At 41.8% G+C, this 19,519-nt stretch overlaps 2 protein-coding genes and 2 long non-coding RNA genes across 8 annotated transcripts in view; 1 reads left to right on the forward strand and 3 right to left on the reverse strand.

The window, feature by feature from the left end:
• LOC126926808 (A disintegrin and metalloproteinase with thrombospondin motifs 3-like) overlaps window positions 1–19,519 on the forward strand; it is a 163,004-nt gene that overhangs the window by 136,811 nt on the left and 6,674 nt on the right. Inside the window, exons 5-6 of one of the 4 annotated variants that reach the window (XR_007714880.1) lie at window positions 2,067–2,315; window positions 2,388–2,468. The exons of 2 other annotated variants lie outside the window; for them this stretch is intronic. The gene's annotated coding sequence lies outside the window, so the exon portion shown is untranslated. Of the gene's footprint in view, window positions 1–2,066; window positions 2,469–19,519 lie in introns of those variants that run through there. One more of the 4 variants, XR_007714897.1, reaches the window with a different exon arrangement.
• The window catches only part of LOC126926812 (uncharacterized), a 127,184-nt gene that overhangs the window by 90,674 nt on the left and 16,991 nt on the right, over window positions 1–19,519 (reverse strand). The gene's annotated exons all lie outside the window — the stretch shown is intronic.
• Window positions 2,851–8,843, reverse strand: LOC126926900 (uncharacterized). Its single transcript, XR_007715003.1, has 2 exons — window positions 8,622–8,843; window positions 2,851–2,910 (listed from the first exon to the last, which is right to left on the reverse strand). It is a non-coding gene; the product is annotated as an uncharacterized LOC126926900 (long non-coding RNA).
• LOC126926893 (uncharacterized) lies at window positions 3,929–6,412 on the reverse strand. The gene is made up of 2 exons (XR_007714996.1): window positions 6,266–6,412; window positions 3,929–5,470 (listed from the first exon to the last, which is right to left on the reverse strand). It is a non-coding gene; the product is annotated as an uncharacterized LOC126926893 (long non-coding RNA).

Below are 19,519 nucleotides of genomic sequence, written 5' to 3' on the forward strand. Positions count from 1 at the left end.
GTATTATTTGTGGGGGGCGCGTGAGTTTCCTGGAGGCCTTCCATAGTGAGTAGTTGGAGTCGGCTGTGGGGGACAAGCTGGCGAGATATTTGTGAAAACAGTCATTATTGTAGTTTTTTATGGTTTTGGATAGTTTTCTAGTTGCGTTGTTTAGTTTGCGTTTGTCCTCCGGTGTTCTATGGGTCTGCCATACTCTTCTTAGTCTACGTTTTTCTGCTATTTTTTTTAATATGTACTGGGGATATTCGTGTTTGCTGATGGACGTTATTGCCGGTGTGGAGTAGCGGATAGCGTTTATTATGCACGTGTTTAGGTATTCCGTGGCTGCTTCGATTTCTTCATTGGTTTTTAGTGAAGTTGAGGCTGAAGTTGTGTGTGTGAAGATTTCTCTAAAGAGCTGCCAGTTGGTGTGTTGGTTATGAATGGAGCCATTAGGTGTATTCTCGATGATTGTTGAAATGACTGTTACTATCACGGGGGAATGGTCGGAGGAGAGATCAGCCGAGGAATTGATTTGGACGTGTCTTGACGAGATATTTATAGTTATGAGGAAATCAAAGAGATCGTGTATTTTGTTTGTGTCGGTGAGCCAGTGTGTGGGTTCGTATGTGGTAAGGTAGTTGAGGTTGTTGGTTATTATGCTGTTGAGGAGGTTTTTGCCTCTTACTGTAACCAGTCTGCTGCCCCATTGGGTGTGTTTGGCGTTGTAGTCTCCTCCGGCTATGAATCTATTGCCCAGGGTGTCCAGGAAGTTGTCAAAGTCTTCTTTGGCGATGGAGTGTCTGGGAGGGCAGTATACAGCTGAAGTGGTGATTGTACCATGACAGTCTTCTATTGCTACGTTTGTTGCTTGGAGGTAGTCTTTCTGGAATGGTGGAAGTTCGTAGTGCTTGATGTTTGATTTGATTATGATTCCGGTGCCGCCGTGGGCCTTTCCGCTCGGGTGTTGGGTGGTAGAAGTTGTAGCCGTGTATTTTGAGGTAGTTTTTGTCGGTGAAGTGGGTTTCGGATATGAGCATCACATCGATTTGCTGTTGTTTTAAGAATAGTTCTAGTTCAAATTTGTGCTGAGCTAGACCGTTGGCGTTCCACAGAGCTATTCGCATTGGTTTTATTTTGCTTCTGTGCGTATGAATTTGTCCATGAAGAGTGTGAGTAGTGACAGCAAGTTGTTAATTTGCTCAGTTTGCTTCTCGATAAGTTTTTCGAGTCTGGTAAAGTTGTCTGTGTTTTGTGGGGTGGGAATTGTATTTTCTGTGTGTACACTGTGTGTTTTCGAGTTGTTTACATTTCCTTGCGTTGCCTGCGCATAGGATACTGTTGGTGTGGTGAGTTTTTGGTGTTTAGGTTCTTGTGTGGTTATGTCCTTGGGTCTCAGTTTTGTATACTTTATATTATGTAGTGTTTTGTAGGCTGAGCATCCTTTGTAGTTCGCAGGATGCTCTCCTTGACAGTGGATACACTTGGCGGGGGTTTCCGGGGATTTAGTGCGTTGGTCAGTGGGGTGATTACCTGCACATTTTACGCACCGGAAGTTATGATTGCAGTATTTCTGCGTGTGGCCGTACCTTTGGCACCTTTTGCATTGTATTATTTCTTTCTTTACAAGAGGTGGCTCGAACTTAACTATGGAGTTCATCAGCCGATTGATGTTGTAGATTTCTTTGTTGTTTGTTTTTTGTTTTAAGTCTATAAAAAATAAGGATAGGAAAATAATAAACATGACTAATCTGAATAGTTTAATTGTCATCTTTATCCAAGACTCGCATAGTCAATCGAGCCATTTGGAAATCACATTGACCAACTCCAAAATTGAAAAGTAGAGAAAAGTAATTACAAGTATCGCAAGTGGTGAGACAATATGCGATAAAAGTGAAAAGATGAGCGTGGCGTTAAGCTCTAAGAAACTAGAGGTTTTGTGAGAATCAATCGTGTACTTGGACGATGAAATTGCGAAATTATGAGATTGTCCAAAGATGAAGTTGGTCAATTTGACTTTCGCCAGGCTCGATCGTCACTACGACAGTTCTCGCGTATCGAAACTATTTTGATGTTTGTGTGGACAGGTGAGACGAATGAGCGATCGTGGCGGAGAAGGATCAGGACATTCGGTCGTTACGATGGAATCAGTGTTACCGACTTTGTTTGGCCGTCGCGAATCAGCCGCCTGTTTTCCTTTTGGAGGCGTGACGAGAATATTACCAAATCGTCGAGACCCAGCGTCCAGAATGTCCGCACCACCGAGCGGTAGAAGAAGTACGCACTATCTTCGGTTGGACATTATGGACGACATCGCATACCTAAGAGCGAGGGAGGTAAGGATCTTTCGTTTATTTTTGTTGAAGTGGTCACCACTTCTAGGAAAACTCCACATCTGGTCTTTTTAGCTTTCTCAAGCGCTGAAGCCATCGACAGCATATAGACAAAGGAATAGCAGGGAGGCAGACCCAATACGGTAGACAGGCGACTCTATGAACGTTCTAAGAGAACGGATCTCCTTCGGCGTAAATGGCGCTCCTGATCGGCGAACGGCTGCAATATCCTAAATCTTTCTTTTCGACGGTTTCCTCGTCGATCGAAAAAAACTATTCGTCGAAGTGGACTATCTGTGGCTGATCTATTACGGTAGAAAGTGAAAAAGAATAAACGAAAGATCCTTACCTCCCTCGCTCTTAGGTATGCGATATCGTCCATAATGTCCAACCGAAGATAGTGCGTATTTCCTCTACCGCTCGGTGGTGCGGACATTCTGGACGCTGGGTCTCGACGATTTGGTAATATTCTCGTCACGCCTCCAAAAGGAAAACAGGCGACTGATTCGCGACGGCCAAATAAAGTCGGTAACACTGATTCCATCGTAACGACCGAATGTCCTGATCCTTCTCCGCCACGATCGCTCATTCGTCTCACCTGTCCACACAAACATCAAGATAGTTTCGATACGCGAGAACTGTCGTAGTGACGATCGAGCCTGGCGAAAGTCAAATTGACCAACTTCATCTTTGGACAATCTCATAATTTCGCAATTTCATCGTCCAAGTACACGATTGATTCTCACAAAACCTCTAGTTCCTTAGAGCTTAACGCCACGCTCATCTTTTCATTTTTATCGCATATTGTCTCACCACTTGCGATACTTGTAATTACTTTTCTCTACTTTTCAATTTTGGAGTTGGTCAATGTGATTTCCGAATGGCTCGATTGACTATGCGAGTCTTGGATAAAGATGACAATTAAACTATTCAGATTGGTCATGTTGCTTCGTCAAACGATTTGAATTCAAGCAATTCGAAACCATTTTGTCAATGTGAACCTATTATTTTACCAATGTGAATCTGTAATTTTGCTTGAAATATCTTTCCAAGTTTTTATGATGATTCAGATTGGTCAAGTTACCTGAATCAAGCAACTATTTTCAAGTTACTTGAAACTATTTTGTTAACGTGTACAGTTGCTTGAATCAAGCAACTATTTTCAAGTAAGTTAAAATCATTTTGCCAATGTGAACCTGTAATTTTGTCTGAAATATCCTTCCAAGTTTTTATGATGATTCAGATTGGTCAAGTTACCTCAATCAAGCAACTATTTTCAAGTAACTTGAAACTACTTTATTAATGTGTGCAGTTGAGTGAAGCAAGTATTTTCAAATAACTCGAAGCTATTTTGTTAACGCGTACAGTTGCTTGAATCAAGCAACTATTTTCAAGTAAGTTGGAACTATTTTGTTAACGCGTACAGTTGCTTGAATCAAGCAACTATTTTCAAGTAACTCGAAACTATTTTGTCAGTGTGAAACTATATAGACACTAGTTAATTCCCATACACATGTATAATGTATAATGTATAAAAACAGAGCTATTTTTTCAGATCAGAAGGTACGATCAATCTTTTTCTTTAAATATATTATGCTGAAAAGATATAGAATGGATTCGGAAATACAAATAATTCCCTTTATTTAGCACACAACTGTTATACATATATCTTATACTCTTAAGACCTCAAAAACCTACTCGCACGCACGCTTGTTGTCAACCGACTCTTCCAGATACTTCTAACGACTGGCTCTTGTCTTTTGTCTCAACCAAGACCCGGACGTCCTCTGATGCTTACACACACATTCACATGTACAGTGTAAATGTATCATATTCCCAACAATTGTATTGGAAAAATTTGAAATGGATCGGAAAATGTATATGGAAGTTACAGGACCTTTCTCGAAAATTATCGATAGTTCAAATATCAGGTTGTACAACAAAAGAGTCTTTCGTTTTATAAGAGAATAATAGACGCACGACGTTTCTTGTTTCCTTTATTTTATCGAACTACGTACGTTCCATTTTGTTCTATTAAGGTAAAGACCACGACATTTGACAGATTAGCTGTCGTGTTTGTATAAAGATGCATTGTCGTAAAAGACATATTCGTAGAGGAAAGACACTTTTGGGGCAACCTAATATTTGGCTGAACCTGACAAAACTGTACGCTTGTAATAAATAAAAAAAAAAGCCTGCTACGCCCTTTCGATCATTTCAGCTCGAGTTATGTATGGGTCGACCCAATTACGTTCTTACAACGTTAGAGGATACCTTCGTTTTGAAGAAAATGAAAAAAGATCGCACATTTTCGTTTCAATTTTCTTGATTAAAAATCTTCTCCCAACGTTACAAATATGTTTTATTATCGCTAAAATAGGGACAGACTCGAAAGTACAAAAATTGAAGAGTCGCAACTGATGTAACGAACATAATCATGACAGTCGTGTCTCGTTACAGCGTTAACGGGATTTCAAAATGTTTGGCATAGTACGCGATCCTACGCAAAATTTCCGCCAGCTCAGTGAAGTTTCGGCTATCCGAGTCTCGTATTATACGATGTGTTTCCAGCTTTCTCCTAACTGCGCGTTTTTTTTTCGAAATTTTAACGCCGGCACCGCGCGAACAAAGTAAATAGATTAATTGAACTTTTAATCGATCAAATAGTCAACTAAACTGAAACGCACGTACGATGTTAAGTTATCGAAATCAATTTTACGATTTTACCGTACGAACGCCGGTATCATCCGACCTTTCGGTATTTTCCGAGTTTTCTATTGTTCGTGTGATACGCGTCACCTCGGAACGATCATGATTATTCGAACACTTTCGCAAGCCATAATAAGATTACAGAAAAATGTACTTTGCTGTGAATACACGTTTCATCGGAGGAATCGAAATTTGTACAGGACGATGTAACGTCGTTCGAACGAAGCTGCGATAGACTTAAAGTTGGGCTGTACAATTTCTAGATTTATATTAATCCTATAGAACGAAAAGACCCAGAGCTCTATGAACGTTCTAAGAGAACGGATCTCCTTCGGCGTAAATGGCGCTCCTTATCGGCGAACGGCTACAATATCCTGAATCTTTCTTTTCGACGGTTTCCACGTCGATCGAGAGAAACTATTCGTCGAAATGGACTATCCGTGGCTGATCTATTACGGCAGAAAGTGAAAAAGAACGTAAACGAAGGAAATGGCCGACATAAAGGACGATAACTGTTAATTTAAACGTAATAGAACGAAAGAATACGACGTATTCGTTAAAGGATATTTAAGACAATTTAAATTAAAATCGATTTTCACACGACGTTCTTCGATTTTTTCCAGAACCAGATTATATCTATGATAACGTTTCGATAATATCGTTTTATGCAAAAGAAAGCCAATTATATGATTGAAAGAAGAAATTTGGATCAACGTATGGATATCCTCCTATTTCGTTGCACGAGTTGCGAATAACCTGTCGAATAATGATAAAGATAGAAACGAATATGACAAAGGCATAACGAAGGAACTAATATTCAGAATTTCGTGCGTTTAATTCCTCGAAAATTGCACTTTTAAACGCATCGGTCTCGCAGTTCAACCTGCCGGGAACAAAGAATTTTATCGGAAACATCGTTCTAACATTTCAATTTTACAAACGTTTCGCTCTGCTTCGTTAAATGCTGCGCGTATTTGGTAGATAGAAAATTATGCACATACGTTAAAACGTATAACGCGCAACAGGCAAGGATATACGCGTACGCGCTGCAAACGCGTTAAAAGCGAAAAATATCGCTGAAATTATTTTCCCATAATAAAGAAATCGTCGGGCCTCTTACGAATACAAAAGATAATTCGTTAAGATTATAGTGTCTATTAATTTTACCATAACGAGTTTAACAGAGCTTTCGAAACTAAAAGCTTTATCACAGACGATAAACCCTTTGAGTGCTGAATACTCACGGCCTATGTCGTCCGTACGGACGGCGCGTGTCTAGCGCTGACGATCGCTGTGGACGGAATACTTTTTCGTTAGACTGAACTCTGTTGATTAACTATTCAAAGCGCAAATCGTAATAAGTTATAGTAGTTTAAATGATTAAAATGAAAGAGATTTTAATTATTTATTATAAACATTGAAATTTACAGTTAACTAGAATTTGCGTAATAAACTAGAAAACTAAATTTAGTAAATATGTGAAATCCCTAGAGTTCATGTAGGATAGGGATTCTTTTTATTTTACGGGTTGTAAATTCGAGCTATCGCGGGGAGACGCGGTCGTTAGAATACGCGTCAACGGGAGTCGTAAATTCCCGTTACGATTAGAATAATCGACACCACGAATAGTTCGATCCCCGTATTTCGGTTAGGATAATCGGGGTGGTTAATGCGGTATAACACTGGGAGTCAGAGTTATAATAATGTATATTTCCAGCACTTTATACAATCACACAAAGTAGTAACGCCGTTGAAAAGATATAAACAATTAACAACTTTATCGCATGCAGATAATATAGATGTATACAATATAGAGCAATGCTCTTACAATTGAACTTAGTCTCTTGGTGGACGTAGCACGATATGATACTTAATAGAATAAGCGAATGTTTGGCAATGTCACGGATCGACTTGAATTGGCGTTCTGTTCAGAGTTAGACGTTAGGCGTTAGAATTTTGACTAGCTGGTCGCTCTTGCGTTGAGATGGAAGAAAGTTCAGTGTGGGTGTGCCCTTTTGCATGACGAACGCGGATTCGTTGTTCACACTTTTCGTTAAGAAAAGTGAGGGTAACGATCCGCGATGTCGATTGGTTATGCCCTACGCTGATACTTGAAGGCCTCCTACCATCGTGGTTGATAGGTGACCTTGTTCATGGAAAAACCTGATTGTTTTATTAGCTAGCTATTCGATTCTTCCCGATGGGTGCGTGTTCGCTTTCTCCGTATTTTTTCAGCGCGCCTAATAAACCCAAGGACCTCTCTAAAAACCAGATGTGCTTCGAAAATATGTTTGGCTTAAGAAATTCTTCAGGACAAAGGGGTTGAATGAAGACGCCTGTTGATACAATACAGTGACAGCGAAAGAATATATTGGGTCCTTAGGTTTATTGAGGGTCGGAGTGACGTTACGCAGGCCGCTGGCTGTCCGGTCGCGAGGGCTGGCATGCAGATGTTTAGGCGACGTAACACGGGTAGCACGACAGGCTGTGTTTAACGGAGAGATCGATACGGACGAGCAGTTGAAGAAGTACGTGTTCCCCAGACGGACGGACAGAGAGTTACATTAGAGAGACAGACAAGGTTATAGAATAGTTGTTTAAGATTGTAAAGACTGAAGATTTAAGATTTAAAGACTGAAGAAGAAAGATCGGTAGCTCAGGACGTTCAGGTAAACATTGCACCAAAGACTTATAATTTCCCGTTTAGATAATCATCGTTATTGATTGTTATAGACGCATATTAATTGTTGTTCATTTTTGTATTTTATCAAATCATTTCATAATAAAAAAAACTCGATTTTCAGACTTCAGAATCGAAATATTAAACTCCCAATAGACGATGAGACAGCAGCACTGATACCGATACGGATTCAAACTTCGTATTCCGAGACATTGTCTTAGAGGAAGCATAAATAACATCCACAAGAAAAACAAAGACGGAAATGGAGAAACTCAACGTGGACATGGAAAAACTTCTAGAGACCCTTTAAAGACGAGATAAGAGGGAAATAGTTGAAACAAACAACAATATAGAACGATTAGAAGGAACTCAGAAAGCCACAAACTGGATATCAGAGTATGAAGAGGAATGCAAAAAATACAAAATAAATGCGATGAAGAAAAGTCAAAGGTTTGAGAAAGTACCTAGGAAAAACAGCAAAAAGGTGGTACCAAACAAATCTACTGAAAGCTGGAGGACACAACTGGGAAGATTGGAAAGAAGCATTTATCAAAGCCTTTAAGAATAAAGGTTGGCCGGCAATACGATATGCTTACAACTGTAAATACCTTTCAGGTTCGTTCGTAGAATATGCAATAGAGAAAGAACGACTAATATTGGAAGTAAAAAGGGAAATGGATGAAGAGGTGAGGATACACCTGATTGTCATTGGATTACCTATCGAAGTCCAAGACAAAATCGAAAGCGATAATATACAGACAACAAATGACCTAATAGGAATATATTTAAATATATTATGCAAACGTTGGACAACGTTATGTTTTGTTAAGCTAACAGGATACACTAAAAGTACATTATCAAGAAAGGGGATGTGGCCCGTAAGCAAGTATGTTCTTCTAGATATGACCATCAGACAGTACCTGTGATGCGGTTATCCCGGAAGTACATTGCGGAGTCGGTAGAGAGCGTTTCCTGACCTCTCGCCAGGGAGACAATAGATGAGGATTTAAGGGTGTCGAATCGGGATCTATGCAACGCGGAGGCGACTCGTTCCTTCGCCCTTCCTCTTCCTCTTCGCCCGATGTGCTTTCCTCTATGACGATTTGAGGCTCGCCATAGTTTGCCACATTCACATTCGGGCTGCACAATTGTCTTCTCATCTTGATTTAGAAAACTCTCACTTGAGCATAAATAAAACGTTTCTTCGTTGAAACCGTATCATAGTGAAGAACGATCGAACAGTACAAAAGAATGAATAAAATTAAGTCACATTTTTATTAATTTTCTTTTGTATCTAAAAACAAATCTGATAGATTCAAAGATACAAGATCTTTGAAAATATCGTATGGAATTTAATACTAATTTAGTGTGCAATTAAAAAATTACTATACTATTTTGTTTCTCCTATATACGTGTTGGAGATAAAAGGACATCGGGGCCTTTCTTTTGGAATTTTTGGGAAGACCCCCAATACTTTAGTCTAGACTTTTTATTATAGCTGCACTTAAATAATAAAACTCAGAAGTAGTTGTTTATGATTTAATCCGACTATGTTTACCCGAGATTTATGACAGTAGGCTTGGGCTCGAAGTGACACAACTGGTCGCTAAACGTAGCCACGGTCATGGCATGGACGTTTTTACCTAACAAAGCTATGGAGTAATTGTATAGATCTCCTTAAAAATATAGTTGACCCGAGGGGTACAGAGACGAGTATATAAGTGCAGTTCCATTTGGACTGAGGGAGTTCTACTTATACTGTAGACAAGTAAGTTGAGTTCTACTTATATCGTAGACAAGTAAGTTGAGTTACACTTGAATTGTGGACAAGTAAGCTCAGTACGACTTAGACTTTGGAAGAAGACGTATTTGTTATCCCTTTGACCGTGGATTCGTTATTGAACCTAAGATCATTGTCATTGGCATCTCGAGTATCTAATTGCCACAGTTACTTGCCAACTCTGTACCATATCGGTACTGTAATCATGTCGGTACCAGTAAATACTATCCATATCGTATAACAACAATGGTTAATCCAAATGAAGATTCGTTACACGCCCCTAATCCCAATGAGAACTCGAGATATGTGTATTTTTCTTTTCTTTTTGCTTAAAAGATTTCCTGTTTATTGTCACATTAGAATGTCAGATTCTTTTGGCACACGAAGGCTTCGTAAATATCAGAAGGAATATAGCGTGGAAAAATGTTGTTTTATTTTTAAAGTTCTACGCTTCGCTACTTTTTTCCTAGTACGTTCGCTTTAGCAATAAAACTGACTTTTTCGCCCGTTAAAAACGGATTACGCAGACGCGCTCACGCAGCACGTGCCCAGAACGAATGTTGCGAGTCGATATTTTCTTTTGCGAATCGCTCTCGTTATTTCGTTCGAAATGTTACCGTGCGGATATCAGACAGCCATTGGAAGTTATTAGACGTTAAAATATGGCGACAGCTTCGCGTATTCCACCAGTTTCTCGATATTCCCCTTCGAACCTACAAATTGCTTCCGTATCTCGCCAACAGCTAGTCCTCGTATCTTACGCAGACGTCGATTAGAAGTAGAATTTTCGATAAAATTTAAATTTCCCTTTTCAGTTCGTACTTCGATTTATGGACTCGTACATACGTTTCTCTCTTATATATTACGTGCATTTGCATATATATCTGTTTCTCTATCCCATGCGTCGTAGTTTTTGGATGAAACCAACAGCTTGTACACACGTGCAAGATTTTATTTTTCGTGATAAATCGAACAAGAATATATTCTTTCGTGCTTCTTAATTGAGTGACATTACACCAGGTGAATAATGCACTCGAATAAACGATTTTTCTTAATACTTATAAATTACGCGACGCGTTAACATTCAATTAATTCATAAAGGAAAGCATGATAATTATATGAATCAACTTTAAGAAAATAAGTGTAATTTTTAATATTAAATAACGAATAATAGAAAAGATGGAATAAATAAGTTAACAATAAAATGATAAACAATACGCGTTTGCTTATTTACAAAAATCAAAATATAAGCAGCTTAAGTAACTCAATATTTTATGGAACGTTCTTCAAAATCAATAACTACATTGTGTTCTTTCCATTCGAAAAAATTCTGTAACGTAATTTCCGCACTAAAGGACCTTCTATCGTAGCATTTTCGTCAGAGAATTTCAAATGATCTAGTTTTGCTTCGAAATCTTTTTATTACCTTTTTTTATTACGCCTTTGCATCCATCGAAAGATTTACATTAAAATTTTTACTTTGCCACTACTTTCTTTATGTCGCTGCATATCAATTATTTATTGAAGCTACTTCGTTCTAACGTGGCAATCATTCACCAGTTCAGCACAGGCTAGCGCACATTTTACGAGACGGATTTTCCATGCGTCGAAGTCGCAAATGTCGTTACACGTGTACCGGGGAGTATCGACAAATATCAAAGTCATACGAGTGTGGTCAGGAAGGCGAACGCAGGAAGGGCGGCATTGGACAAGCCAAAGAGGCCGGAGGGACCGAAGAGGATACGTATCAGACCAGAAGCCATCCTCGTCAAAGTAGGGCAAGACAAGGAGTGGATCCAGGTCTACAAAGACTTGATGGGGGCAAGGGAGACCCTAAAAAAGAGCTGTGGAATTAGGAGGACCAGAACAGGTGACATTCTGATCGAGCTGAAAGCAGGTAGCAACGCCAAAAAGACCGCGGCGGATATGAACACGGCGCTAAGAGGCAAGGTGAGAGCGCTACCAATGCGCGACAAGACCTCCGTAGAGATCAGGGATATAGACCCGCTCGTAGGCAAGGAAGAACTAGCCAGGGAGATAGTAATGCAACTGGGCATAAGCGACATCACTGAGGTCGAAGTAAAGACCCTAAAAATGGCGCCGTGGGGCACCCAATCGGCAATAGTGACGATGCCGAAAGCCTATCTGGCCAAAGAGGGGGCGAGCCGGAAGATCAGAACCGGCTTGACGATAGCCTCGATAAAGGCACTACCCAATGTGGTAAAGTGCTTCAGATGTCACATGTTCGGACATATCGCGAACAAATGCACGGCGATAAGCCCTGGAAAGGAGATTTGGAGGAAGTGCGGAGCCAAAGACCACACGATAGCTGCTTGCGTCAACGCACCCTGCTGCTCCATCTGCAGCAAGGAGAAAGGAGTGAAATTTGACCACGTAACCGGATCCCTGGCTTGTCCAGAATATAGAAGGCGGTTGAAAGCGAATAGATGAGGATACTGCAGATAAACCTCAACAGATGCAAGCTGGCGCAGGACATGATGCACCAATGCGCGATCGAACTTAGGCCGGATATAATAATAATTTCCGAGCCGAACAGGCAGCTACCGCACTGGTTTAATGACACTAAAGGAGACGCCTCGATATGGGTCACACTCCTCAATGGCAAACTGCCTGATGAAACAACAGAGGTCAAGAGCGACGGGATAGTGGGCGTCCGCATCGGCGACGTCTTCTGCTTCAGCGGATACTGTTCGCCCAACATAAATAAGCTAGCATACTCCAAATACATAGACACGCTGTCGACTATGACGAAGAGCGTTGCTAGAAGACACGACAAGGTCGTCGTGGCGGGAGACTTCAACGCAAAGTTAACCTGTTGGGGAGGATCGACCACAGACAAGAGAGGGAGAGTCTTAATGGAGGCACTAAGCGGCCACCGGGTGTTTCCATTGAGGCTCAAGGAAAAGTACACCTTCTTCATGAACGGGAAGACGAGCTTCCCCGACATAATAAGCGTATCCAACAAGGTCAGCGAGATACACGCCGGAAGCGCGGTCTTGGACAAATACTCGGCCTCGGACCATCTGTACGTGCTCCACAGGTTTAAGGCGAGGAAGACCCGAACCGTATCGAAGTTCTACAGGTACGTGACCAAGGACATGTCGCCGGAGGAGTTCCTGAGCAGATTCGACGACACAATGAAGAAGGAGGACCTCAGCGCGGCTATCGGAGAGGATGGGGCCGAACCCTTGCAAAAGAGCATCGAAGGTACGTGCGAAGGGATGCTAAGGAAGTCGAACTGTGCGGCGAGCCGCAAGTACGCGAACTACTGGTGAAACCCGATGATCGCGGAACTGAGAGCGCAGGCGCACAAAGCGCTCAGGAAGGTGACGAGAGAAAGGAGGAAGAATGCCGGCAACACCGAGCCCCTCGTCAACGCCTACAAGGAGATCCGAAGGCAGTTAAAAAAGGAGATCGCCCGCAGAAAAAAAAACAGCTTGGGCAGAATACTGCAAGATACTGGAGAGCGACCCTTGGGGCAAACCCTATCGCACGGTCATGAAGAAATGTAAAAGCAAGGGACCAACCAACGACATGCAGATCGACATGGTGAAGGCAGTCCTACAGAGGCTATTCACCTTGGGACACGGACCCCCCATTATGAGGGCCGCGAAGAGGCAGAGACCGAAGAAGAAGGAGATATTAGCCTCAGCGTCACCATCGGCGAAGGCGATGTCGTCGATGCCGCCGGAAGAATGAACACCAAGAAGGCTGCAGGAGTCGATGGCGTGCCGGGCGAGATCGCGAAGCTGGTAGCGAGTCGCAGGAGCGAGCTCGTGACAAGGGCGTTCAACGGCATCACCGAATCAGGAAGGATCCCAGACTGCTGGAAGACGGCCAGAGTAATACTGCTAAGGAAACCGGGAAAGGATCCCTGTCTCCCTAACGCGTACCGGCCGATAAGCATACTCCCAACCATGAGCAAGATCTGGGAAAAATGCTTTAAGAAGATCATCGAGAGATGCATCGGAATGGACCCGTTCCATCGGAGGCAATATGGCTTCAGAAAGAAGAGGAGTACGGTAGATGCCATCACGCAGGTGATGAAGTTTGCCAACATCTGCAAACGGAAGAAGGTAGTATGCGTGATGATCACCCTGGATATTAGCAATGCCTTCAATTCGCTCAGCTGGAAGATCATATACGAGGAATTTGACAAGAGGAAGCTGCCATGGAAGGTCAAAAGGCTAATCGGCAGTTACCTATCCGGAAGGAGGATCATCGTGAGCAACCAGCACGGCACGGTGGAGCACGAGGTGGCGGCGGGAGTTCCGCAGGGATCCATCCTCGGACCATTCCTGTGGAACTTGGTATACGACCGGTTGCTCGAGAGACTCGACAACATGCCAATGGTCAGAGCAACCGCCTTCGCGGATGATCTGGCCATCACATGTTCCGTCGGGAGGAACGAAGAGGCCTCCGCCAAGGTCAACACGATGCTAAGGATCGCCAACGATTGGTGCACGAGTGTCGGGCTCACCCTGGCGAGAGAAAAGACGGAGGTCATGCTCATCACAAGCTTGCGAGTGCCGAGAGTGGTGAAACTCAGGTTGGGCTCCTCGGACATCGAAACGGTCGATCGCATCAGGTATCCCGGAGTCGTCATCGACTCCAGTCGGAGATTCGGTGCGCATATCGAGATGGTGTGTAATAGAGCCGACAAGTTAATAGGAGCCCTTAGGGGAATTCTACCCAACATCAACGGGCCGCCCAGCTTGGCTCGTAGGCTCTACTACAATGTGTGGGAGTCCATCGTAACTTACGGAGCACCGGTGTGAGCTAGAGCAGCGAATACCGATAAGAACAGGAAAAAGCTGAAACGAGCACAACGAACGGCCCTGTGCATAACAACGACGGCATACCGTACCGTCTCCCACGCGGCACTTTGCGTGTTGACCGGGAATCTCCCGATTTACATAAAGATAAAGATGCTCGGAGAGACCTACGAGAGGAACAAGATCCATGGGTCCAGGATTGGCACGGATGACGGCAGCAAGCTGAAGGAGGAACTGGAGGCGATTCGCAAGAAGGCCCAAGAGGACTGGCAGAAGGAGTGGAACAACTACAAAAAGGAAAATATCACAAAGAAATTAATACCGAGTGCGCTGCTATTTACCAAAAAGAAGATGGACATCGATCACCACACCATGCAGCTGCTAACCGGGCATGGGAGCTTCGGTGTCTATAGGAAAAGGATTGGCAGGGACAGCGACAGCAACTGTCTCGACTGTGGAGACCCGAACGACGATGCAGAGCACGCCCTCTTCGCGTGCCCGAAGTGGACGGACAGAAGGATCGAGCTGGAGAACGCTCTGGGCGGGAAGATAGACGTGGGCAATCTGATCGCCACGGTGACCGCCAAGGACGAGAGCTGGAATAAATTCAGGCAATTCTGCAAGACCGTCATGTGTCACAGGAGGGTGACAGCGAGGGCCTGGGAAGAGGCAAGGAGGAGAACGAGCGAAACAACAACTACGCGGAGCAATGAGGGCAAGAACACGAAACAACGAAAAACCGCAGAAGGAGACCAGCCCAGTATTCTGAACTGGCTGAGAGGACGACATGAGCAGTAACTGCCCGAAGAAGTAGATACAACGGGGCACGAAAGGACAACCCTGATGACTGCCGACAGGTTTTACCGGGGTTGTCTGCCCTCTAAGCGGAGGAAGAAGGAGGTGGGGTTTTTAGTGGGTATGGCAACGACATCCGACCGACTCCCACATAACCCAGTGATGCGGGTCACTGGGCATGCGTAATAGCATTTTCCCCTCCCCACGCAAAAGAAAAAAAAAAAAAAACAGCACGACGAGCCACGATTATACGTGATTGTGAAATTTCTAAAATTTCTAATTTCTCTGCGAAACCGTATCCAGAAGTTACATAAAATATTCGTCGCGCAAAGACGATGAAAATATTTGAGCAGTCAATTATTCGCTGTGTTAAGCCACGATATTTAGCGAAACGATCTTTATCACCAGTTGTAATGTTTAAGACTACTTCTATTCATGCTGTATACTAATTTTTCGCTAAATGTATATTTGCCATAAATGTTACAATTACAAGACATCATAACTGTTACAAGAGAAGTTTGTAAAGTTGCGATATGAAGGTTGATGTTTTTAATTAAAAAATTTTTGATCGCGAATAACCGTTAAAACGGATTAAAGTTTTTTTGATTGCCGGTAATCGTTATCGACGAGAGAAATTTCATTTTGGTTACCAGTAACCAACATAAATAACCGGATTTTTAAATATTTTTTTTTTTTCTGTTACGAGTAACTGTTATCCGTGGCGAGAAAATTTTATTTTGGTTATCGATGACCATTATCGATGGCAAAAATTTGCTCTACATTGTCAATTATCACTGGCTATATTATCAATCGTTATTAACGTCACTGATAATTATTGGGTTGGAAACTAGGTGATTGCGAATTTTGTCAATATCATCTAATGACAAAACCCGCAATCACCTAGTTAACAAGCCAATAGTACGTGTGTTCGCAGTTATTCATAAAACTTGTGTGTTTTATCGAGCAAACAAAAAGATATGAAAATATATGAAACGAATAGGATGAAAGATATCGCAGTAGAATATTTTTATTAACAGTTGCACCGTGATATCTTTTATCTTATGCTTTGTTTCGTACATTTTCGTATCTTTTTCTTTGCTTAATAAAACATATCAGTTTTATAATTAGGCTTCTTTACGTTGCCAGTGAAAACCGATTATCAGCAATGTCAATAAATATCGACGATAGTCGAATGTGACTAGAAAATATTTTTTTCATCGACATTGCTTGGCGATAATCGAAAATCAATTTCGCCATCGATAATGGTTATCGGTAACCAAAGCAAAATTCGGTTTTCCTTGATAATGGTCACTGTTCGATAACCGAACAAAAATTCAGGTCACTTCCATTGATTACTGTTTCAAATTAAATTCCCATGATCTAAAATTATTATCGAGCGACCGAGGAACAAATCGAATCGTTCGTAATGATTATTCGTAATCAGAATTATTAACGATTAAAATTCTTGAATCGTATCGCTTTTGGAGAAATTGAAAACTGGCTTTCGTTTAAATAAAAACTAGTTTCTACCCAATGATTTTCCTGCCAAAAAATATTTAACGTAGTTGTTATTTTGGAGCTTCGCTTGTAACTTCCACGTAGATTCCCAGATTGATTTCTAATTTTCCTATTGTAATATAACAATTAATACGATATAATATAATAATCTTAATATTAGATTATAAATATTAACATTGTAGGATTTTCTTATTTATTTATTTTATTTGGGTATGGTCGTTGTCACAAGATCACCGGCGATCTATCGGTTTCGTGATTTCTTGCGTCTCCGACGTGACACTAGCAACCTCACCATACACGCCTATTACATCAATGCACTTGTCACGTAAAAATAAAGAGAAATTTTATAAGGAAGAACAAGACTTTATTTTCACTTGGTTTATACAAGTATAAGACACTTCCGAACTCTAGCCGTGACCGTACGAGGGTGAGTCTTACAATCTTTTTACTTTCGGTCATCTGTTCTCTCATTATCCCCACTACCCTGTAGGCGTACGTGACCGTTGCTACGCTTCTGGAACATTTGGTGGAAGGGCCGTTAGGCCATAAATGAATCCTCAGGTACTCCGCCAATATACATTGTCGCCAAGGTCCCCATGTGTTCCTCTCGTCGGTCCATCGGGTTCGAAGTATGCCGACCGGGACACCATCCTGCCCGAGGTGTGTGTGTGTGTCCTGGTCTCTGATGTGATTTACGTTACATACCTCCCTCCTTAGATTGATTTTGGTCCTCTAAAATCTCAGTGTTTCTTCAGGATTGTTTTATGGAGGCTAATTGGCTAAAAGTGTGTTTTCTTCTTTGTCTTAATCGACAAGACAAAACAAAAACAAAGTGCATAACAGCTACTTATGGAGAAGGTGAAGACCGTCCTGGAAAATAAGGTTTAATACGATTACCATGTATTTTCCTAATCGAGTCATTCACCATTATTTCGTAATAAGGGGTTTTTACTTTTTCAATGGTGTACGGCCCTAACCATTCAGTATCTAATTTGTGTTTTTTATGATCATTATGAACTAATATTAAATCTCCTTCTCTAAAAATGGATTGAGGTTTAATAATTTTTTTTCTTTGATCTCTTTGGTATCTTTGTTTACTCTTCATTAGAGTTTCCCTGGCTTTAAGTAGCTTGGCATCCCATTCTCGTTTCCTGAAGCTGACCTCATCAGCGTATGTTCTTTGCGAATTTTGGGATATGGTAGATGGGAGATTGGCCTTGTGTCCAAATGTTAGTTCGAAAGGGGTATATCCAGTGGCATCATGAACCATAGTGTTATATGCTAGACACACAAAATTTAGGTTTTGATCCCATTCTGTTTCATTATCGTTTTGTATAGCTTTTAACATGTCGGATATTACAGCATGTGTTCGTTCTAGGCTTCCGTTGGATTGTGGATGGAATGAGGTGGTTTTTATGTGTTTGATCCTAAATGCTTCTTCGTATCGTTGCATTAGCTCGCTAATGAAACTTTGTCCTCTGTCAGTTAATATACGTTTCGGTGCGGAGAATATATAAATGTAATGATTCAATAAAGCATTCCAGATTGATTGGGTCTGTTGTGTTTTTAGGGGCACAAGTATTAAATATTTGGTTAGTTCATCGTGTATAGAGAGAATGTATTGGTTTCCTATCTTGGTCTTTTTCAACGGGCCTATCACATCCATAGCGATTTTGTCGTTAGATTCTAACGGGGTGTCGGTTATCTGTGGTTCCTCCTTTCCTCTTATCCGAGTAGTCTTTGATGTTTGACATGTCGCGCAAGTTCCTATTCTGCTTTTTATTCTGTCTATTAGGTGTGGGATATCATATTTGCCTCGGATTCTGTCGTACGTCTTTTGTATTCCGGGATGTCCTACCAAGTCATGATTTTCTTTTAGTACTTGTTCTATTTCCTCTTCGTTTAATATCGGAATGCATTTTAATGCACTCTCAGCTTTTAGCTCTGGTTGCGTATATTGTTCAGGAAAAGTCCTTTCCCAGGATGGTTGAGGTGGTGTTTGAAGTAATGGGCGAGATTCTCGAAGGACCGATAGATCTTTAGCGGTGTGGGTTACTTCGTCTACGGTTATTAGGGAACTGGCCTCCGATACATTTCCCGTTTTTGTTTTTGCTACAACTTCATCCATACGCAGTGCAAGCATACTCATTTGTTTCTGCATTGCATCAAGCAAAGCTTTAACTGTTGGGTCTATTCCGCTGTTAGTTAAAGCGGCGCTAACAGTTTCGGTTTTGTCTTCTCGTGGCGTTGCCATTGTTATACTAATTGTGCTGTCTGTTCTCGATCTGTATTTGACAAAAGAATCCAGGGCTTGCTCACCTTGATCGTTTAACCCGTAGGAAAGGTTCCGTTGCGGTGTTCCTTTGTCGAAACGTCGAAAGTGTCTGCTCTGTTACAGTGGTCCACTGATCCTCAATCTTCAAAGTTGACCGTAGCCCGAAATGCGTAATTTCGTTTTCTTGAAGTTGATGGATCCTGGCACGGATCGCCAAAATGTCACGTAAAAATAAAGAGAAATTTTATAAGGAAGAACAAGACTTTATTTTCACTTGGTTTATACAAGTATAAGACACTTCCGAACTCTAGCCGTGACCGTACGAGAGTGAGTCTTACAATCTTTTTACTTTCGGTCATCTGTTCTCTCATTATCCCCACTACCCTGTAGGCGTACGTGACCGTTGCTACGCTTCTGGAACATTTGGTGGAAGGGCCGTTAGGCCATAAATGAATCCTCAGGTACTCCGCCAATATACATTGTCGCCAAGGTCCCCATGTGTTCCTCTCGTCGGTCCATCGGGTTCGAAGTATGCCGACCGGGACACCATCCTGCCCGAGGTGTGTGTGTGTGTCCTGGTCTCTGATGTGATTTACGTTACACACTCGTGTTCAGTGTCTCCATACACTGCACTCGCATTCAGTGTCTCCATAC

The sequence above is a fragment of the Bombus affinis genome, unplaced genomic scaffold (assembly GCF_024516045.1).
Source record: "Bombus affinis isolate iyBomAffi1 unplaced genomic scaffold, iyBomAffi1.2 ctg00000059.1, whole genome shotgun sequence".
NCBI classification, from domain to species: domain Eukaryota; kingdom Metazoa; phylum Arthropoda; class Insecta; order Hymenoptera; family Apidae; genus Bombus; species Bombus affinis.